Source organism: Pongo abelii, chromosome 3, assembly GCF_028885655.2.
Source record: "Pongo abelii isolate AG06213 chromosome 3, NHGRI_mPonAbe1-v2.0_pri, whole genome shotgun sequence".
Taxonomy (NCBI): Eukaryota; Metazoa; Chordata; class Mammalia; order Primates; family Hominidae; genus Pongo; species Pongo abelii.
This window is the reverse complement of record NC_071988.2, coordinates 195,609,656-195,633,921: the sequence shown is the minus strand read 5'-3', so window position 1 is coordinate 195,633,921 and position 24,266 is coordinate 195,609,656.

The window sequence follows — 24,266 nt, the reverse complement described above, 5'->3', positions numbered from 1 at the left end:
TCGGTCCTGGAGGTTCCGCAGCTAACATCCCGGCTTGACCAACTATCGAGGCCGCAAATTAATAGGGCACCTCCTGGGAGGAAAACGCCCATCCTGACTTCTCAACTATGACAGGTCCCCCTCATAAACGCCTTGGCGGGGGGGGGGGGGGGGGGGCCGTTTCTAAACCCTTGCATGTTCTTACAAAGGAAAGTTTTTATTCTTGGGCCCACCAAGTTGGCCGCCTCCTGAGGTGGAGTACGGACCAGTTGACAACAGGGCCCCTTTTCACCTCCACGCCCAACCTTTTCCATTTCTCCTCAAACGGTGTTGGAGAAGGGCGGAGTCATATCATTTTAAAGGAGGCTTGGAACCTCACCAATACAAACGCTGGTCGAATGTTCCCAGAAACTTCCCTGCATTAGCTCTACCGGGCGCGGGGAGTAGAAAGCGCATTTCCTGAGTCCTGAAAAGCGCGTGCGCGCCTGTGTGCTGCCGGCGTTTGTGCGCGCCCGCTTGTATGTACGTGTTCGCGGGCGCGCGCGTGTACGTGTGTGCGCGCGTACGCGTGTATGTTTGTGCGTGCTTGCGGGGACGTGCTTGTGGAGGGCGGGGAGAGGGATGGGCGTGGCTAATATGAAAGCTGCACCTTTACTAGTTAGCTACCATGCGTCATTATTTATCAGAAGATATATGCTGCTTAAACACAAATACGTTTTAAAATATATTTTAGGCAGTAGGGTTTTGCGTTTTTTTTTTTGCAAGTTCTTTTAGTGAGTAAATTTAGTGATAAATGATTTGTTTTTCTTTTGAGACAGTTTTTCTCTGTCGCCCAGGATGGAGTGCAGTGCAGTGGCGCGATCCTCCAACCTCCGCCTCTCGAGTTCAAGCGATTCTCCTGCCTCAGCCTCCCGAGTAGCTGGGACGCGCGCCACCCCACCCAGATGATCTTTTTAAATGCAAAATGCCATCGATGCGGAAAATCAAAGGTATCCATTGCATCTGTGCGTTTGAGTTCTAGGATACGACAAAGAAAAACAATTTAAATATTACGTAAATTCAGTAGGAAAAAGAAAGATGCTGACTGATAAGTACATTGTGTGCCTCCTGAAGCTGCGCTGTCCAGTAGGCTGTCGTCTAGCCATATGTGGCTACTCAGCACTTGAAATGTGGTTGAGACGAAAAACTGAATCGTTAATTGAATTTGAATTAAACTAAAAACAAAAACCTGATGCTCGATTCAATTGTTGGAGTACTTTTAAGTGTGTTTGCAACAACTCAGATATATGAATCTGTTTTTCCAACTTAAATATGAACTCTAACTTTAGCATGTGAATTGAGATGTGCTGTAAGTATATATCAGCTGGATTTTTTTTTTATTTCTGGACTTACTACAAGAAATTTTCAAAAAGAATATTGAATTGCACATTAAAATTTTTCATATATGTTTAAATATTTTGGATATAATGGGTTAAACAAAATATTACAATAAATTTTACCTGTTGCATTAGATAACACTGGCTTAAAATATTACAACCACAGCAGGGCGTGGTGGCTCACGCCTGTAATCCCAGCACTTTGGGAGGCCAAGGAGGGTGGATCATCTGAAGTCAGGAGTTCGAGACCAGCCTGGCCAACATGGTGAAACTCCGTCTCTATTAAAAATACAAAAATTAGGCAGGCATGGGACGCAAGCCTGGGGTCCCAGCTACTTGGGAGGCTGAGGGAGGAGAATTGCTTGAACCCAGGAGGCAGAGGTTGCAGTGACCTGAGATTGCACCACTGCACACCAGCCTGAGCAACAGAGCGAGACCCTGTCTCAAAAAAAAAAAAAAGTATTACAACACAGAATAATTATATATTTATGGATACATATTATATATTTATGGATACATTTTAAGTGGTAAAAATGAGAATATATGGATGGGATGGATACATCCTAACTTCAGGGTGATGCTCATCTCCAACGAAGGAAGCCAAGGAATTTGTATAAGGTGTCAGAGTAAGCATAAAATATAAAGAGATGAATTTCTAAATTTAATAGTTTTTTGGGGAAGCAAGAATTGCAGTTCAGGACATACACACAGACTGAGTGGTCTTTAGTATGTCAGAAGAACAAAGAGAAGGTCGAGAGTTTTATTAGAAAGAGAAATGTTGCTACTGTTTTGAAAGAAGGTTCATTGGCACTATAGTAAAGTTTTGGGAAGCTGGCAAGCTCTGATTGGTGAGTGAGAGTGGTAGATAAAACCAGTCTTAGTCATAGGAGATTGTTTCAGCAACTACTTGGTAAAACTGGTCTTAGAGTTACTGCAGGCCATTTCAGCAGCTAGGTTGTAAAAAACTTAATTCTTAATGCTAGAGCTGTGTGCCCTGATTGCTTTCTCCCCTTGTCCCTCGATTCTGATTTAGTTGGGTATGACAAGAATGACCCAGATTGTATGATCAATTTTCATACTGGGAATGGCTTAAAGATGGTTTCTTCTGAATTTTAAAGTGTTTATTTATTAAAAATATCTGAAACATGACAGTGGGATGTTGAATTTTCATATTTTTCTTTGTGCATTTATGTATTTTTAAAATAATTCATATAATTCATGATATTGTTTGGTTCTTGTGCTTAAAAAAGCTTATATCTTCTGCAAAATGTGACCAAATCATGTAAATTCAGTAGGAAAAAGAAAGATGCTTACTGATAAGTACTTTGTGTATCTCCTTAAGCTGTGCATGTATGTATATGTATAGTTATCAGTTTCATATGAAGCTTACTCAACTAAGAACTGTAGTTATGGCTCCTTTACACACAATACAGTGGTTGTAAAAAGATCCTATTAAACAGTCACTTGTTGCATGCTAGAATCTTTTTCTAGGCCCTGGAGACACAAAAATAATTGAGAGGGTCCTAGCTATTTGAGAGCTCCTTGTCTAGTAGGGCAGACAGGTAGCTTAACAAGCACGTAATACAAACCTCAATAACAATAGAGAGAAAGTACAGGCATAGCACATAGGAGGAAATGATTCATTTCTGGCAAGTTGAAAAGATTGCTGGAGTAGGGGACATGTTAATTCTCACTGCCAGATTTAAAGTGTATCTTGAGTGAATCTGTTTAGATACATTTTTACAACCATGTTTTGTTACTTATTTCTACAAATCTTCATATTTAGGGCAGGTATAAGAACTCTTTGATTTGAGTGTAACTCACAGTCAAGGTCGGAATCAGGTTTTAGGGGGGGCTTCAAGATTATATAATCTGAAAGGTCTTTTTAAAGAAGTATATAAAATTATGAATGCAAAATTAGGTTCAGGACTTTATAAGGGTCTATCCAAGTGAAGGACTCTGAAGTTTGAATCCTTTAGCTTCACGGTAAATCTACTTCAGAGTAGACTAGGTAAAAAATATAGATCTATGAAACCTTAATTATAGGGGGGTTGTTCATATCAACAAAAATGCTCTTTGCTTTCTAAAATGGTTCAAAATATGATTCTTAAAAAAGTGTGTAACCGTGCCTCTCTTCCCTATAGGCTTTTAACATGATTGCATTTTTCTGGCTTTACTTTAAAATAAGCAACTAAATAATTTTATTTAATTTACAAAAACATATAAATTGGCCAGTAATCCCAACATGACCACAGTAGGAAATTCAAATAATACAAAAAGGTTCATATGAAAAACAAAAGCCTGTTTTACCTCATCTCCTCAAATCCCTGTCCCTTGAAGCAACCAATGTTAACAGATTATTGTTTCCTTCTAGAAAAAAAATATGCATTTACTAGTATATACATCTCTATACGTGAATAATTCTATATTTTACAGCAAAAGTTCATTCCGTTTTACACCACCTTTCCTTTATCTAGTTTTAAACTCAGCCGTCATACAGAAAATTGTATAAAGCATAAATGTCCAGTTTAAGCAGTGCTGTGGTTTCAGTGTTTGTGTGTGTCCCCTCCCAAATTCATTGTGAAACTCAATCCCCAATGCAACAGTACTAAGAGGTGGGGCTTTTAGGAGGTGGTGAGGCCACGAGGGTTCCACCCTCATGAATGTGATCAGCGCCTTATGAAAGGGATAGAGGGGGCAAGTTTACCCCTTCCATCTCTTCCACCATGTGAGGATGCAGCAAGAGGCACCATCTTGGAAGCACAGAGCAGGCTCCACCAGACACCAGGATCAAATCTTGATCTTGAACTTCTCAGCTTCCAGAACCTTGAGAAAATAAATTTCTGGTTTTTATAAATTACTCAGTCTCAATTATTTTGTTATGGCGGCACAAATGAACGGAGACAAGCAGTTATGGTAAAATGCACATCCGTATAACTGCTACCCAGGTCAGGAAAGAGAACATTGCTGAAAGGGCCAGCTTCAGGGACTTGCAGTGGCACAGGACCCCAAGCTCAGGAGTCAACATGCTCTACTCTCCTTCTCCTCCATCCTGCTTGACATTTAATGCCCTGCAATCACCATCATGTAATTCTCAATAATTTTATCTTTGAATTTGCATTTTATAAGTGAAGTATCAATGGGACAATGCATTGATTCAGGCAACATGGGCCTCCTGCCACCTCCCTTCCTCCCCAGAATGAGTTCTGGCTGCTCACTCTGTCCACTCCACCCCACCCCACCCTCTGCTCTGGCAGAGGCTGAGCAGGAGGTACAGTGCAGGAAGTGTCTGGTTGAGGTGCAGGATCCTCCCCATTTCCTCTGAACCAGGAGTCAGGCCCCTGGCTCCTGTGAGGGTCAGTTTTCCACCTGTGCCCAAGGGAGTGCCACATTAAATAGCAAATAAGAAAACACCATGGGAGGAGAAAGAAAGGGAGGGAGAGAAAAAAGATGTTTGTTCTGGACACCACAAATTATGTAGATGGCCCTGATTGACAACATGCCAGAAAGCCATCACCTGCCGCTTCTTCATCATAAACCCCATCTCCCAGCTAGCAGGAGTAGCTATCTTGACTTTTATGATATTTGTTACCTCGTTTTTCATTACAGTTTTGCCACATAGTTCTTCAACTCTTTTTTTTTTTTTTCAGTTTTGCTGTTTTTGAACTTTATATAAGTGGACTCATATACTTTATATTCTGTTTTCTTTGGGTTCATTCACTCTGTTTTTCAAAGGTCTACTTTTTTTTTTTTTTTTTGCTAAGAGCTTTATTGAAATATAATTCACATACCATGCATTTCTCCCATTTAAAGTGTACAATTAAATGATATTTAGTATAGTCACAGAGTTGTGCAAACAGCACCATAGTCAGTTTTAAAACCTTTCATCACTCCAAGAAGAAACCTTTAGCCATCACCCTCCAATTTGCTAATCACCCCAGCCCTAAGTATTATAATCTATTTTCTGTCTTTATAGATTTGCGTATTCTGCACATTTTATATAAATGAAAACATGCAACAAATATGTGGTCTCTTGTGACTGACTTCTTTCACCTAGCCTTAGCATAGCACTTTCAAAGTTCATTCATGTTGGCCGGGTACAGTGACTCTTGCTTTTTTTTTTTTTATTAAGTATTTATTGATCACTCTTAGGTGTTTCTCGGAGGGGGGATGTGGCAGGGTCATAGGATAATAGTGGAGAGAAGGTCAGGAGATAAACACATGAACAAAGGTCTCTGGTTTTCCTAGGCAGAGGTCTCTGCGGCCTTCTGCAGTGTTTGTGTCCCTGGGTACTTGAGATTAGGGAGTGGTGATGACTCTTAAAGAGCATGCTGCCTTCAAGCATCTGTTTAACAAAGCACATCTTGCACCGCCCTTAATCCATTTAACCCTGAGTTGACACAGCCCATGTTTCAGAGAGCACGGGGCTGGGGGAAAGGCCATAGATCAACAGCATCCCAAGGCAGAAGAATTTCTCCTAGTCAGAACAAAATGGAGTCTCCTATGCCCACCTCTTTCTACACAGACACAGCAACAATCTGATCTCTCCTTCCTTTCCCCACACTTTTCAACAAAACCGCCATCGTCCTCATGGCCCGCTCCCGATGGTCACTGTCTCTTCCGAGCTGTTGGGTACACCTCCCAGACAGGGCGGCCGGGCAGAGGCGCTCCTCACCTCCCAGACGGGGCAGCCGGGCAGAGGCGCTCCTCACTTCCCAGAGGGGGCGGCCGGGCAGAGGCGCTCCTCACTTCCTCCCAGATGGGGTGGCCGGGCAGAGGCGCTCCTCACTTCCTCCCAGATGGGGTGGCAGCCAGGCAGAGGCGCTCCTCACTTCCTCCCAGACGGGGCGGCCGGGCAGAGGCGCTCCTCACTTCCAGACGGGGCGACCGGGCAGAGGCGCTCCTCACCTCCCAGACCATGGGCGGCGGGGCAGAGACACTCCTCACTTCCTATATGGGATGGTGGCCGGGCAGAGTCGCTCCTCACTTCCCAGACGGGGTGGCCGGGCAGAGGGGCTCCTCACATCCTAGACGATGGGCGGCCAGGCAGAGACGCTCCTCACTTCCTAGACGGGGTGGTGGCGGGGCAGAGGCTATAATCTTAGCACTTTAGGAGGCCAAGGCAGGCGGCTGAGAGGTGGAGGTTGTAGCGAGCCGAGATCACGCCACTGCACTCCAGCCTGAGCAACATTGAGCATTGAGTGAGCGAGACTCCGTCTGCAATCCCAGCACCTCGGGAGGCCGAGGCGGGCAGATCACTGGAGGCCAGGAGCTGGAGACCAGCCCAGTCAACACGGCGAAACCCCGTCTCCACCAAAAATACAAAAACCAGTCAGGCGTGGCGGTGCGTGTCTGCAATCCCAGGCACTCGGCAGGCCGAGGCAGGAGAATCACAGGAGCCCGAGGCAGGGAGGTTGCAGAGAGCCGAGATCACGGCAGTACAGTCCAGCTTTGGCAACAGAGGGAGACCGAAAAAAGAAGGAGAGGGAGACTGAAGAAAGGGGAGAGGGGAGAGGGGAGAGGGGTGGGGGAGAGGGGAGGGGGAGAGGGGAGAGGGAAGGTATACTTTTATATAGTTTAATTCTTTCTCTTCATTATGGTATGAATAAACTACAATATATCCATTCTATTGTTGATAGACATATGGTTTGTTTCCAGTTTAGGGCTATTAAAAGAATGTCGCCATGAACATTCTTATTCTTGTACATGTATCCTGATACATACGTGACTGCAGATTAGTAAGATATATATGTTGTTAAGTTGGAGTGAGAACTTCCAGCTCCTTGCTTACATATGTAAACAGAATTGCTGAGTTTTAAGGTAGGCGTAGGTTCAACTTTACTAGATATTTCCAAACTTTTACACTTCCATAAGCATTATATGAGAGTTCTGTATCTTTGCCTACCATTTGATATTGTACTTCCTAAAAAAGATCAAGTAGGTATGTATGGTATCTCATTGTGATTTTAATTTGAACATTCTTAGTTACTAATGAGATTATATATTAATTGGTCTTTTGGATTTCTTGTTTGGAAGTTCCTAGTTAGGTCTTTTGCCTATTTTTCTATTGGGATTGTGTCTTTTTCTGTTGATTTGTAGTAGTTATTCATGTTTTCTGAATAACAGCCTTTTCACAATTTTACATATTGCAGACATCTTTGCCTACTTCATAATTTGCGTTTTGACTCTGCAGTGGCAACTTTTGTTTGAAGTCTTTTAATGAGGAAAAAATATCTATCTTTTCTTTTCTGACTGATGATTTTTGTGACATAAGTAAGTTCCTTATCCCCAAATCATGAAGATATTTTTCTACATTATCTTCTAACAGCTTCATTGTATTGCCTTTCTCATTTAAGATTATGATTGATTTTTGTACACAGTGGTTGAGGTACAATTTTATTTTGTATATGCTACCCATTTGACCAAGTACCATTCACTGGAAAATCTATCCATATTCCATTCTTTTACAGTGTCACCTTTGTCATAAATCAAGTTGTATGTATGTAGGTCTGTTTCTGAAGCCTAGTCTTTCCATTGTACTTTGCCAATTCCACAGGCTTAATTATAAAAGTTGTTCAGAAAAATTTTGATAACCTAGAAGTATAGATCTTCTACCTTATTTTTTTTTCGTCAAAACACAGACTTGGTTATTCTTGACCCTTTGTATTTCCTTATACATTTTAGAATCAGCTTAAGTTCCAGAAAAAAGAAAAACCAACCAAATGAACAATAAGACAACAACAACAACAACAACAAAAAAGGCCTTTTGGGATTTTGGATGATATTGCATCAAATCCATACATTAACCTGAGAGACAAGAGACTCCTTCAACATTGAGCCTTCCAATCATGATTTTCAATTCATTTAGGTCTTCTGTAATGTTTCATAATATAATTGTATTTGTTGCTATGCAGAAGTTTCACTGATCTTTTATTATCTCTCTATATATTTGATATTTGACACTATTGTAAATAGTATCTTTTTAATATTTCATTTTCCTTTTTTGTTGCTTAAATATATATAAAGTAAGCTAATTTTTCCAAACTAATTTTTATATACAGGAACCCTGCTAAAATTTCTTATCCAATAAAAATATAAATGTGTATGTGTTTGGGTTGTCAATGCATTCAATCATACCATTTTCAAATCGTGAGTTTTCCTTCTTTTTTTATTCCTTTTTTTCTTGTGCTACTACAGATTCAGGACTCTAGAACAACATTAAAAAAGAGGTGTTAGCAGGCAAAAATGTCTCATTTCCAGTTTCAAAAGAAAGGCTTTTCATGTTTCGCTATTATGTATCATGTCTGATACAGATTTTTTTGTTTTTCATCTAAATTTTTATACCATTTACATGTTCATAACAACCTCATGTTTTTAAGGTGTGCAAGATCTGAACCAGTGTTCCTTTCTTCATTATCAATTATTAGTGCCTTCTCTCTTTTGTTAATCAGTCTCACCAGTGTTCTATCAATTTTATTAGACTTTTCAGAGGACCTGAATTTTGTATAGTTTTTATTGTATTTTTTTCTGTTTCAATTATTCTATTTTCTTTATTTCTTTCTACTTTCTATTTTGCTCTTCTTTTACTAACTTCTTTACAAATATGTACATTAAAAGCTACAGATTTCTCCATCAATATTGTTTTAACTGCATCACACAAGTCTTGATATGTATTATTACCATTGAATTTAAAACATCATCTAATTTCCCTATCATTTTTTTGATGCATAGATTTAGAAGTATGTTTCTTTTTTTTTTTTTTTTGAGATAGAGTCTCACTCTGTTGCCCAGGCAAGAGTGCAGTGGCCCTATCACTACTCATGACAGTGTCAACCTCCCCAGGCTCAGGTGATTCTCCCACCTCAGCCTCCCAAATAGCTGGGACTACAGGTGCAGACTACCATGCTCAGCTAATTTGGTTTTTTTTGTATTTTCTGTACAGACAAGGTTTCTCCATGTTGCTCAGGCTGGTCTCCAACTCCTGGACCCAAGTGTTGGCATTACAGGCGTGAACCATGGTGCCCAGCCTAGAAGTAGGTTTCTTAATTTCCAAACATATGCAAATAATGTGATTATCCTTTTCTTATTGATTTCCAACACATATAAATTGTCACTTTAGAACTCTGTATGATCTAAATCCTTTAAAATTTATTGAGGTTTTCTTTTAACTTATCTTCCAGTCACTCATTATCTCTTTAGGTGTCCCTAACCTGCTCTAAAATTCACCCGTAGTCTTTGTACTTTTAGTTACTACATTTTTTAGTTTTATAATTCCTATTTGGTTCTTTTTAAAACCTTGAATGTCACTTTTTATGATTTCTAGTTCCTTGACAAAATTTATATCTTGACTTTTTCTTTCATGAACATAGTAAGCATAGTGGTTTTTAGACTTTGTTATTAAGTCTGTTTCTTTTGTCTGTTGTTTCTCCTGGTGGCTCTCTCATGCTTACTCTTCCTGCGTCCATTAATTTTGATTGTTTGCAGTTCATTTTATTGGAAAAACTGATTTAATATAAACAATTTGAAGCACTGGATGATGTAATGTTCCTACAGAGAGGCGCTTCTTTTCCTTCCATTGGGTGCTAAAGGGTGCCAATAGTCCTGAATCAATGCTTGAGGATTTCTGAGCCAACCAGATCATTCTAGTCCCTATCCCCACTTTTGGCCTAGGCTTCCCAGGGTTCTATCCCAGAGTAGGAGGTGTTTCACTAGGGTTACCACCATCAAGGTATACTGGATTCCAACCCTACATCCAAGTGACTGCCACACGCTCAGCTCTTCCTCTTACTTCCTATTTTAAGTCACTTGGTTATAACTAGTACAGTATATAGTAAAATAACATCTGCATTCGATACTATTCATAGTCTAACATTTTGCTCAGCATATCTCTGTGGCTTCTACCTTGATTTTGTTCTCATGAGAGAGTGAGGCATAAAAAAGATGGAGATGTAGTTCTCAGGTAATGCTGGAACTTGCTCTGGGTACAAAATTATTTGCAACTGACTAGCAAAATAGAATGTTAGTAATCTTTAAAAAGAAACTGAACATAGATTAAAATCTCCAGAACTAAAACAAGAATTATTATAACATTCCCTCACCCATAATCCACCTAGATTGGAATATGTTCTCAAACACTGCTGTACAGTGTTCCAGTTACTTGGGTTCAGGAGAAACATTTTGACTAACAATCTTCTTTTTAGTATACCAGAATAAAATGTTGAAAGCACCTCACTGAGGTGCTTTCATTTTAATTAAAAAAAAAAATCTACACTGTATGCTGCAAATGATTTTATATAAAAACTGCTTTGGGATATTACCTTCTAGTTATAGCCTTGGTGTCATTGCAGATGGGAACATCTACCTAACTGACTCTAAGTGGGCTACTGACAACTATAACATTCTTCTTCATTATCTGAAGCCAATAATCAGAGTACTTCCCTAGAATTTCTTCATATTTTTTGAAAACATGGAACAGAAATGAATTATATTAGCATTCTAAAAGAATATGAGGTCTGCTTAGTTTTGAAAGTTTTCATTTCTTCTCCTGATATCTATCCAGAGCAACCAAGAAAATGTAAATGAATTCACAGAAACTGAACTTTCAGCAAATAGCTAAGAAAACTCCAAAACTCCAAAATTAAATGTGAATGCTGCAATAGGCAATTGAGGACAGCAAGCCCACATAGGAAATCAAGACAATATGGGAAAGTACTGGAAGTGGGGAAGGAGTTTAGTGGTGGCTGTACCCTAAAAACAAATAAGGCTGAGACTGAATAGGCTCCAAACATTGGGAAGGGAGAGAGAGAAGGACAGAAGGTGCCCAATCAGAGATCGCAGATCTTAGAAAGCACCAGTAAAATAACTTCTAAAAGCAGTATCATCATCTTAGAAGGCAAGATCTTTGTCCCTGCAGCCTGTGAATAAATCAGGAAGCCCAGGACTGTGTGTAGAAGCTCTTTGGAACCAGGTTCAGTTCTGAGAGGCAGAGTAGGTGTTCACAGAGTTTAAGAAAAGAGTCGTCTGCTATAGCAACAGAAGAGGGAGCCCTCGAGAGATGAATTTTATAAAGCTATCCTAATTTTCCTTTTCACATCCTGTTAGTAGTCCAGGAAAATTTCCCTAATTTAAATTCAAAGATTATGAAAGTCATATGCAGAATATCTATTCAAAATTATAATAAGAAAACTGTGAAACGGAGTAGCATGATTTTCCTGCAGAAGATGAAAATTTACCAGAAAATCGTTGTCATAAAACAAATGAAATTTATAACTCAACATTCCAACGTGAATTTGAAAAACTTAATGAAGCAATCACAGGTATGAAGTAAAATCATGAAAAGTAATATATTTGACTCAGCAGGGAGTTAGACAATAGGTTATTAATACCTACTTTTATAAGAATATATTCAGAGAATTGATTATTTTGGTATTTTAGAAGTGTGTAGCAAAGAATTAACCTTGCCCAGAAAGAAGTCTGGCCTTTGTCCTCGTATCCTAGGAGGTGATCTCTAGGAAGAGTGGCTTTGTTTACCTGGGAGCCTTTAGCTACACTGGATGGTGTAAGAATGTGATTTATGATGTGGGCTTTGGGCCATGAGATAGCCAGTCTACCTCTAGAGGGGCTGCAGACTAAAATTTCCTGGACTCTGCTCTATGCACCAATTCCCTTGGAATCAGCATCCTTTTTTTCCCCCCTTTTACACACACACACACACACACACACACACAAATTTTAAAAAGATGGAGTCCATGTTGCCCAGGCTGGTCTTGAACTGCTGGCCTCAAGCGATCCTCCTGCCTTGGCCTCCCAAAGTGCTGGAATTACAGATGTGAGCCACTGTGTCCAGCCAGTATGCTTTTGTTGTAATAAACCATAACTGTGAATATAATAGTTATTAGTGAGTTCTCTCGGTCCTTCAAGTAAATTACCAGACTTAAGGGTAGTCCTGGTGTGTCCGGAATTTATTCCTTCTGGTGGGTTCTTGGTCTCACTGACTTCAAGAATGAAGCTGCAGACCCTCGCGGTGAGTGTTACAGTTCTTAAAGATGGTGTGTCCAGAGTTTGTTCCTTCAGATGTTCAGATGTGTCCAGAGTTTCTTCCTTCTGGTGGGCTCGTGGTCTCGCTGACTTCAGGAGTGAAGCCGCAGACCTTTGCAGTGAATGTTACACCTCTTAAAGGTGGTACGTCTGGAGTTGTTTGTTCCTCCTGGTGGGTTCGTGGTCTCACTGACTTCAGGAGTGAAGCCGCAGACACTCGCGGTGAGTGTTACAGCTCATAAAGGTGGTGTGGACCCGAAGAGTGAGCAGCAGCAAGATTTATTCTGAAGAGCGAAAGAACAAAGCTTCCATGGAAGGGGACCTAAGCAGGTTGCCGCTGCTGGCTCAGTGGCCAGCTTTTATTCCCTTATGTGGCCCTGCCCACATCCCGCTGATTGGTGTGTTTTTACAGAGTGCTGATCGGTGCACTTACAAAACTTTTAGCTAGACACAGAGCGTTGATTGGTGCGTTTTTACAGAGTGCTGATTGCTGCATTTACAAACCTTTAGCTAGACACAGAGCGCTGATTGGTGCGTTTACAATCCTTTAGCTAGACAGAAAAGTTCTCCTAGTCCCCACCTGACCCAGAAGCCCAGACAGATTCACCTCTCACTGGGAACCCTGAACTCTTAAGTTGGGGTCAGAAGTGAAGGTGATCTCTTGTGGACTGCTCCCTTAACTTTGAAGGAAATTTTTGAAGTTTTGCTACAAAATATGTAATCAGATTTTATAAGTATTGCCTGTTTATAAGGTATATTTTGGGTTTGTATACAACAGACCCCATTGAGTAGGTATGTGGACTACTATTTGTGTGTTTCTGAGAATTTTTCTTGTAAAACCAATAATCCTTGCTACATTTATTTTAATGCTATGTTATCTTTAATATGGAAGACACATTTGATCCACGAAAAGACCTGTTTTCCCTGTGTGTGGTTTTTTTTAAGAATGAATGTGTATTAAAGACATTGTTCTAATAAGTAAAAAGACAAAATAATTATGTCCATTTTTGCCATTGGTACCTAAAATTTACAATTCAGTCTGACTAAAAGAAATGTCACCCTTATGCCCTGCAACAGTGACTTTAGGATATGGATGTAATATGTATATACATATATACATTTTTTTTTTTTGCGGGGGGTCAGGGGGAAATGGGGTCTTGCTGTGACCGGGGTCTGCTATCCTTGATTTCTTGAACACACTTGATTCCTAAAGCCAATTTTCAAAACACAATATTTTAAATTGCTTTAAATTTAAATTGCAGTAATTTCATCAAGCTGTTTCTCTACTCCAACCCCAAAAGAGGGTGTAGCCTTTATAATAAGAATTCCCATTATTTGATAATAAAAATACATTACCTTTCTATGAATGAAGCTACTATTTGAGTATAACATGACAGATAAAGCCATGGTCAGAACATATGAGATTAACAAATTAAAATCAACCTGATAGGGAGTGACCCTCAAGAGCTTGTGAGCAATCCACATGAATCCAAGAGGTTTGTACAGTACTTACATAGTTTCCTCCTTTGGTCCTATAGGTAGACAAAAACCGTATACAAATGTATAGGATTTGGCTTATCCACACTGTCCAACTAGGCCTAGCAGTAACAATTTAAAGCTAAAATATTAGTGCTTTGTAACATACATGAAACTTGGGTATAGGATGAGTCTTGCCTTGTAGACCTAGTTGAAAAATGTAGTATAAGCAGCGAATAATTGATCTGCCTCTCATGTCTCTTTTCCCTATGATCGTATCTTTTTAAAATTAGGGCTCGCGCATGCTACAGAAATCTGTTGGTTTTGTAGGGGCTCCACACGAGCGAGCTAAGGTGCTGCTGTCTGCTCTCTGAGGATTGTGTCTGCTAAGGTCCTCCTTGCCTTCTATTTACTAAGGTCTCTGACGTCTTTGTAGGTTTGTGGAGCCTAGTCTGATCTATTAGGCCAGTCAGTAAGGCTCATCTATATTTTCCAGCATTTTTTTTTTTTTAGACAAGGTCTCGCTCTGTTGCCCAGGCTAGAGTGCAGTGGCATGACCACAGCTCACTGCAGCCTCCTAGGCTCAAATGATTCTCCCACCTCAGCCTCCCAAGTAACTGGGACTACAGGAGCAAACCACCATGGCTGGCTAATTTTTTAAAAAAATGTTTTATAGTGATGGGGTCTTACTGTGTTGCACAGGCTGGTCTCAAACTCCTGGGCTCAAGTTATCCTCCCACCTCAGCCTCCCAAAGTGCTGGGACTACAGGTGTGTGCCACTACGCCCAGCCTCATCTGCTTTTTAGAGACTGTTTGCTGAGATTCATGCACGTTTGCTTAGGGCTAGCAGGGCCCTCTAAAAACAGCTATTTGTCTATTATTATAAATTTCAGTAGTCCACCCAAGTGAATGAATTCATAAGACCTAAGATTTAAAGACACTCACAGACAGCACAGCACAGCAGCAAACTGTGTAACTGTAAAAAATCTGTCAGATTGCAGAATAGAAGCCTCAAAGACCAAGGTCAAGAATTCACATGGTTTGTGCTCACAAAAGCACCATAAAAATTTAAAGCTACTTATACAGCTGACTCTAAAAGTCTCAGTCCCTCTGTGTGTTTGCTCTCCCATCCACCTCCTTTTTGTTGTCTTATTTCTTGATGATTTTGGCTAATACACCAGATGTTATGACTATACAGAAGCTCATTAAATAATATGAAGCAATTGAGAAATAAGACCAAAGACATCACATGTAGAGAATAAACATCCCCTCTATTACTGATGAAATAAATAATAGAGAATTGACTTATTCAGCAGGCAAGTGAACTTCCTAATACTAAACCCCAGGATTAGAGAGATTAATCTTTCAACCAAAGGCCATACTCACACTGAACTTTGAAAAATAACGCATGGATGAAGAGAACAGAATGTGTGATTCCTGAAGGCAGCTTGCTCCTAAGAGAAAAAGGGGGGAAAAAAATGGCTGGACTATATATATCCAATTTATTTTCCCGAACTCGTTATTTGATCATTCACTCCAACTCCCTTGTGAGCTGTTACAAAAATTGCTGCTATGAACACTCCAGTATGTTTACTGAATTATATTTATACACATAAACATTTCTGTGAGTATAGACCTAGAAGTAGAATTGCTGGGACACAAATATGTCTATGACCAGCAGTAGATGCAAATGATTTTCCAAAGTGGTTTTAACAATTTAGACTTTCACCAGCAGTGTATGAGTTAGATGCTCGATCCTTGCCAAAACTTTTATATTAGTTTTTAAAGTTTTATCCATCCTAGTGGTGTGAAGAGGTATCTCATTATGGCTTTAATTTATATTTCTTTGATTATTGTTATTAAACATATTTGTATGTTTATTGGCCATTTGTATATCCTTTTTGTAAAATGCCTGCTCAAGTCTTTTTGACCATTTTATACAAATGATGTATTTTTCTTACTGATTTGTAGGAAGTCCTCATGTTTTCTGGGTATGAGATCTTTATTGGATAGATGTATTGCAAATACCTTCACCCACCCTGGGGTTGGCCTCTGCACATCCATAATCATGTCCTTTGATGAACAGAAGGTCTTAGTTTAAATTAAGTCTAATTCATCAATATTCTTCCTTTTGGTTAGTGCTTTCTGTGTCCTGTTTAAGAAAATTTTATCTCCTGGAAAGATACTGAAGATATTGTCTGTTATCCTCTAGAAGCTTCAGTGTTTGTCTTTTACATTTAGGACTAGCATCTACCTAGAACTGTTATTTGTATATGATGTGAAGTAGCCATTCAATGCAAATTTTTCTGTGTGGATTTCCAATTAACCTAGCACCATTTATTTAAAAATATCATCCTTTCCCAACTATACTGTACTAAGACTTTTGTCATAAATCAAGTGACTTTCTATGTGTGTCTTTTCTGTTCCCTTGGTCTGAATGCCTGTTGTCTCACCAATATCACACAGCTTAACTATTGCCATTTTATGATAAACTTGATATCTAATATTTGATGTCTGGTCTTCCAACTTAGTTGCTCTTCAAGATTATTGGCTTTTCTTGGCCCAGTGCATTTATACACAAATTTTAGAATCAGCCACATTCCTTAAAAACCTGCTGAAAATTATATTAGGATTGCATCCAATCTACCCAGCAATTTGGAGTTTTTAAACAATGTTTTTTATTTTACTTTATATTTTACATATACCATTACTTTACATATTACATTTTTTTTCTTTCTGGTCTTTATACTTTTGCGGGGAAAGAAGGGCTTTATTTCACTGGAGAGAACCATCAATACATCAATACAAGTTTGAATAGAAATGTGATGGTGAATCTCCTTGTCCTAATCCCAATCTCAGGAGAAAACTTACTTCCACATTTCACTTTAAATACAATGTTTGCTGTAGGGCTTTTGCATATATCTTTTATCAAATTATTGATGGTCCCTTTTACTACTTTGCTAAAAGTTTTAAAAATTATAAATAGGGGTTTAACTTTATCAAATGTTTCTGCATCTTGGGATGATTGGATGATTTTTTTTTCTTTCCATTAATACAGAAAATAACATTGATATTTATTTTTTATTTTATTTTATTTTATTAATTTTTTGAGATGGAGTCTCCTTCTGTCACCCAGGCTGGAGTGCAGTGGCGTGATCTAAGCTCACTACAAACTCTGCCTCCCTGGTTAAAGCAATTCTCCTGCCTCAGTTTCCCAACTAGCTGGGACTACAGGCACATCCCACCATGTCAGGCTAATTTTTGTATTTTTACTAGAGACACGGTTTCACCATGTTGGCCAGGTTGGTTTCAAACTTCTGATCTCAAATGATCCACCTATCTCGGCCTCTCAAAGTGCTGGGATTACAGGTGTGAGCCACCATGCCTGGCCTTTTTATTAATTTTTGAATGTTAATCTTGCATTTCTAGAAGAATGCCAAATGGGCCATAATATCATCGTTTTTGAAACTTGCTGGATTTAATTTATCAGTAATTTGTTCAAGATTGTTGTATGTATATTCATAACAGAGACCTGCCTGTAATTTACTTTTCTTGTAAAGTATTTGTCAAGTATTGTTGCCTGTGACAGTTGTTAGATTTAGCAAATAACAATATGGGAAACCCAGTTAAATTTGAATTTAAAGATAAATAATGAATAATTTTTACTATGTCTTGTGAAATATTTTATACTAACAATTATTCATTATTTATCTGAAGTTCAAATTTAACTGGGCAACCCTAGTTACCAAGGTTTTGCTTACTTCATAAAACAATTTCAAATATTTCCTCTTTTGTATTTCCTATTTTGTATTGAAGAGTTTGTGAACTTTCCAAATATGTGATAGAATTTATTTTTTTTTTCAGACAAAATCTTGCTCTGTCTCCCAGGCTAGAGAGCAGTGGCATGATCCTGGCTCACTGCAACCTCCACCTCTTGGTTCAAGCAATCCTTCTACCCCAGCCTCCAGAGTAGGTGGGATTACAGGTATACACCAGCACGCCTGGCTAATTTTTGTATTTTTATTAACAGTAGAGACGGGGTTTTGCCATGTTGGCCAGGCTGGTCTCGAGCTCCTGACCTCAAGTGATCCACACGCCTTGGCCTCCCAAAGTGCTGGGATTTACAGATGTGAGCCACCATGCTCAGCTCGTTTGATAGAACTTGTAAGTGAAGCAAAACATGCTGAGAATTTTATTTGTGGGAAGGTTACATACAGACTCAATTTGTTAATAGACAGAGGAACATTCAGGTTTTCTATTTCTTTATCTGTGAGTTTCATTAAGATGTTGATATGGTTTGGATCTGTGTCCCTGCCCAAATCCCATGCTGAATTGTAATCGCCATTGTTGGAGGTGGGGCCTAGTGGAAGGTGATTGGATCATGAGGGCAGTTTCTTATGAATGGTTTAGCACTATCCCCTTGCTATTCTCATGATAGTGATTTCTCACAAGATCTGGTTGTTTAAAAGTGTGTAACACTTCCCCTTTCCCTCTCTCTCTCTTGCTTCTGTTCCTGCCACATAAGACAACTGCTCTGGCTTTTCCTTCCACTATGATTGGAAGCTTCCCGAGGCCTCCCCAGAAGTAGAAGCCACTATGCTTCCTGTACAGCCTGCAGAACCATGAGCCAACTAAACCTCTTCTCTTTATAAATATCCCAGTCTTAGGTATTTCTTTATAGCAATGCAAGAACGAACTAATACAGAATGTGTTTTCAAGAAATTTGTCTATTTCATCTGAATTTTCAATTGGATTGACTATGATATTTCTGTTTTTTTGTTTGTTCATTTTTGATGAGGGGATCTTACTATGTTGCTCAGGCTGGTTAAAAACTCCTAGACTCAAGCAATCCTCCCATTTCAGCCTCCCAATAGGTGGTAGGATTTCTAGTTATCTTGATTTGTTGAGTTTTTTATGAAATATTCTTTTTGTTTTTAGTAGTATTATCGAAACAAATTTGACTTTGTCTGCTATTAGAGAAGTCGTATCAGCTCTCTCTGGTTAGTGTTTTTATGATAAACTTTTTTCCATCCTTTTTCTTTCACCTCTGTGCCATTTTTATGGCATATCTCTTAAACAGCATATGATTGGGTTTTTGATTTTGTAACCAGTCTGACAATCTTGGTCTTGGTATACTTACTCAATATATTTGAAGTTAAAACTACCACATTACATTTATTTTATATTTGTTCTATTTGTCCTATTTCATTTTCTTCTTTCCCACTTTTTTTTTAACAAATTATTTTTATCTTTCAATGCCCCCCTCCAGTAGCTTGTTATTATAGTTTTTAAAATTAAACTTTTACTCTTGAGATAATTGCACATTGTCATACAGTTGTAAGAAACATTACAGAGAGACACTGTGTCTTTACCCCGTTTTCTCCAATGACAATATTTTGCAAAACTGTAGTACAGTATCATAACCAGGAATTGACATTGATAGTCAAGATACAGAACATTTCCATCACCACAAGGATCCCTCAAATTGCCCTTTTATTGCCTCACCCACTCCCTCCCGTCCCCACTGCCTCCTGAACACCTGTCAACCACTAAGCTGTTCTTTATTTCTATAATTTCATCATTTCAAGACAAAATATACAAAAAGGCATGGGCTTATATAGTATGTAACCTTTGGAATTTTTTTTTCTTTTTTGAGATGGAGTCTTGCTCTGTCGCCAGGCTCGAGTGCAGTGGTGCGATCTCAGGTCACTGCAATCGCCACCTCCCGGGTTGAAGCAATTCTCCTGCCTCAGCCTCCAGAGTAGCTGGGACTACAGATATGCACCACCACACCTAGATACTTTTTGTATTTTTAGTAGAGATGGGGTTTCACCATGTTGGCCAGGATGGTCTTGATCTCCTGACCTCATGATTTGCCCGCCTCAGCCTCCCAAAGTGTTGGGTTACAGGCGTGAGCCAACGTGCCTGGCCTGGAATTGTTTTTTTTTTTTTCCCCCACTCAATGTAACTCCCTGGAGATTCATCCAGGCTATTGCATGTATCAGTAATTTGTTCCTTTTTATTGCTGAGTAGTATGGTATGGATTTAGAACAGTTTGTTTAGCCATTCACCCAGTGAAGGACATCTGGGTTGTTTCTAGTTTGGGGATATTATGAATAAAGCTGCTATAAACATTAATGTATAGGTTTTTGTGAAAATGTTAAGTCTGTATTTTTCTTTCTTTTTTTCTCCCTACTTACTTTTGGAGAAAGTCCTTCATTTTTCTGAGGTAAATATCCAAGAGTACAATTGCTGGGCTGTGGGGCAGTTTCATGCTTAGGTTTTTAAGAAATTGCAAACTATTTTCCACAATGGCTGTATCATTCTACATTGCCAGCAGCAACGCATGAGTGATCCAGCTTCTCTGCATCCTTGCCAGTATTTGGTGTTGTCACTATTTTTATTTTATCCAGTCTGATAGGTGTATAGTGATATGGCATTGTGTTTTAATTTGCATTTCCCTAATTGCTAATGATGTTGAATATCTCATTTGCTTATTTGCCATCTGTAAACCATCTATGGTAAGTTTTTGTTCATGTCTTTTTTAAATTTTCTAATTGGACTTTTATTGAGTTTTGAGAGTTCTTTATATATTACGGATATTAGTTCCTTGTCAGATGTGTGGTTTGCAAGTATTTTCTTCTAGTCTGTAATTTGCCTTTTACTACTCCTAATGCTTTTCACAGAGGAAAATGTATTAGTTTAGATAAAGTTCAGTTTTTCCTTATATAGATCATGCTATTGCCATATGTTAAGTCTAAGAACTCTTTCTTTATGCTTGTATCCCAAATATTTTCTCCTATGTTTTGTCTAAAAGTCTTGTAGTTTTACATTTTACATTTAAGACTATTATCTATTTTGAGTTAATTTTTGTGTAAGGTGTGAGACTTAGGTTTAGTTTACACACTTCTTTATTACAATAACTGTCTTTTATCAGTTGTAGATAAATCTTGGCTATTCTATCTTCAAATATACCTTTCCCCTATTTTCTCTCTTTACTTTCTATGACTGGAGTTACATGAATGTAAGAAGTCACACTGTTGCATTTATTTCTGATGGTCTTTTTTGTAGTTTGCAGTTTCCCATTTCTCTGTGCTTCTGTTTTCTACTTATCTACCTTCCTTTTCTTATACCAGCAGCTCTGTTTACCTTTTTAAAAAATAATGCTCACTCTTCCTTTTATTCATACTGTCTTTCTAGGATTATTTTCCTTCTTCCTAAAGTACATAATTTAGTAGTCCCTTCAGGGCTAGTATGTTGATAGTCTCTCAATTTTCCTTAAAATTTTTATTTGCCCACATAGCTTTTCTGAGACAAGGTCTTGCTCTATTGCTCAGGCTGGAGTGCAGTGGGATGAGATCGTAGCTCACTGCAGCCTCAATCTCCTGGGCTCAAATGACCCTTCTGCCTTAGTGTCATGAGTAGCTGAGACTACAGGTGCCTTCCATCATGCCCAGCTGACATTTGTATTTTTTGTAGAGATGAGTGCCCCATTATGTTTCCCAGGCTGGTCTTGAACCCCTGGCCTCAAGCAATCCTCCCGCCTCAGCCTCCCAGATTGCTGGGATTACAGACCTGAGCCACCACACCTGGCCTGCTCATATTCTTGCAGTTCAAGAATGGCAGTTATTTTCTCTCAGCACTTTATATTATAGGTATTTTTCCACTGTTTTCCAGCTTCCACTGTTGCTGCTGAGAAGTCTGCCATCAGTATAACTGTTTTCCTTTGTAGGTGAACTTTCTTTTCTCTCTTGCTTCTTTTAAAATTATTTTTTAGGTCGGACATGGTGGCTCACACCTGCAATCCCAGCACTTTGGGAGGCCTAAGTGGGCAGATCACCTGAGGTCAGGAGTTTGAGACCAGCCTGGCCAACATGGTGAAACCCCGTCTCTACTAAAAATACAAAAATTAGTTGGGTGTGGTGGTGCACGCCTGTAACCCCAGCTACTCGGGAGGCTGAGGCACAAGAATCACTTGAGCTCAGGAGGCAGAGGTTGCAGTGAGCCAAGATGGTGCCACTGCATTACAGTCTGGGTGACAGAGCAAGACTTTTTCTCAAGGAAAAAAAAAAAAATATATGTATATATATATATATATATATATATTTTTTTTTTTTTTTTTTTTTTGACATCTGCAAGTTCACCTTGAAGTTATCGTGGATTTCTTTTTATTAAGCTACTTGGGTTACTTTATGCTTCCTCAATTTGAATTCATATCATTCATATCATTCACTATGAAAAAAACGCATCAAAAATACTAACTAAAATAGTGCCACTTTGTGCTTTTCTCTATTCTCTTTTTCTAGGACTAATTAAACATATTGCAATATTGATAAACATTATTCTATTTCCAATGTTTCTGTTTTATTTTTAAGATATTTTTCATCTCATTCTTCTGTGATTCAGTCTAATTTCTTCAGCAAAATATGTTAATTTTATTTTTAGCTTTATCTAATCTGTGTAGCTCGTTCATTAAGATTTCAACAACTATGTTTTTTTCTTTCTCAAAGATCCATTCGGTTTTCAGAACTTTTTTGCCATTCTTGATAGATACCTGTTGCTTCCTCATCTTTCTAATTTCGTCCTTTTTCTTATTAAAAATGTTTGTATTCTGAATCTAACAATTGTAAATATCTGAATTCCTTGGGTGTTCAATGGTGGCTTGCTTCTTCATGTGCCTGGTCATCTCTAATTTTGTACTTATATTTATTCCATCAATCTGTGGTATTTCTAAAGTAAGATGCTTTCAGCTGTTTCTGCCAAGAGACAAAGTATGCTACTAACATGCTACCATTTTAGTTTCTTTAAGGAGTCCCAGCTTAACGTAGTATCCAGTTTGGTTTCCTTTCGTTTTTGTGGGCCTATAGGTAAGGATTACAATTCAAACTTCTGCTTTGGGCATTTGTTTTCATGGCTAATTTGCTTCCCAGGTTTACTTACCACTCAAATTACCAAGCCTGAGTCTAGCTCATGATTGGTATCCCTACCAATCCTCATCCTCCGCCCCCACCCTCTGACTTATTTTGGTGTCAGGGAAAATTCATTAGATATTTTTCCCATTTTCTGTCATCCTAGGAATGCAGTAAAAATCTATTTAGAACTAATTTTGAGGGGATCATAAAAATATCTGAGTATCTAGGTCACCAGAGTGATGAAAGCTGCAATCATACATCACTCTTTTACATGGAAAGACAGAAAAAAAGAAAAAAGGCCAGCTTGGAATCTGAAGACTGCTTTCAAATAAAATCACTGCCTTTCATTCATTCATTCATTCTGATTCAAACTTATAGGGATTTATGTACCAAATGCTTTATTAAGGGAGAAGAAAAGGAGCATGTCTCTACCCTCTGGAGGTCTAGGCAAGGTTACAGATACTAAACTAATAGGCTAACAAATATATATATAATTACAGATAGTGATGAATGTTATAACCGGTGATAAAAGAGGAAGTTGGGTAGTAACTTTATGTTTAAGCTTAAATCTGAAGTGAAAGAGCCAGCCACGATGAGAGAGAAGATAAGAGCATTAAACACAGAAGCAATAGTATGTGCCAAAGTCTTGAGGCAAAAAATATTTTGGTGTTTGACAAACTAAAAAATAGTTCTATATAGCTATAGTATAGGGAGTGAGAGTGAAAGTGGTAGGGGATGCAGTCAAAGAGATAGGAAGAGGGCAGGCTATGCAGGGCATTGTATGCAATGATAATGTATTACATTTTATGTGGAATTGGAGGCCATTGAAAGATTTTATGCTGGAAAGTGGATTAACCTGTTTCATGTTTTGAGATCACTCTGGCTATTCTGTGGAGGATGCAATGTTAAAGCCAAAAGTCCCTGGAATCAGGTAGACCAGTTCAGAGTCTATTGCTGTAGTCTGGATAAGAAATTATTGTGGCTTGAGCTTGTGTGATGATAGTAGAGATGGAGATAAGTGGATGATTTCAAAATATATTCTGGTGAGAGAACAGAAAATGTGTTTTTTTGAGTAAGCAAAGTGGCTCTGCAGAAGATCACATACATAACTGGACATGCGACTTTAACTTGTATCTGAAAGGCTATCATCTCACTACAGCTTTCTTGGTGATAGAGCCCTCTTGAGCTTCTTTAGGTATGTGTCAAAATGTCAAACTGAATATTGATGGAGCCAGCACAGGTAGAGAGCCGTAGGGAAAAACCGTGATCTTTCTTTAGTTAGAGGGGAATCCAAAATAGTTAAAACTTGAGTGGCCAAATACTGCTTATCTCAGTTTTCTGATGAGTTACTATAATGAAATAATCTAGTCCAGAAATAAATGACTTGTCTTGGGGTTGCTATGCAAAAGAAGAAAAAAATGCTATTGAAAAAGTTATTAGCCAATGGCTGCATATAATAGAATACCTATCTAACAGTATTATTATG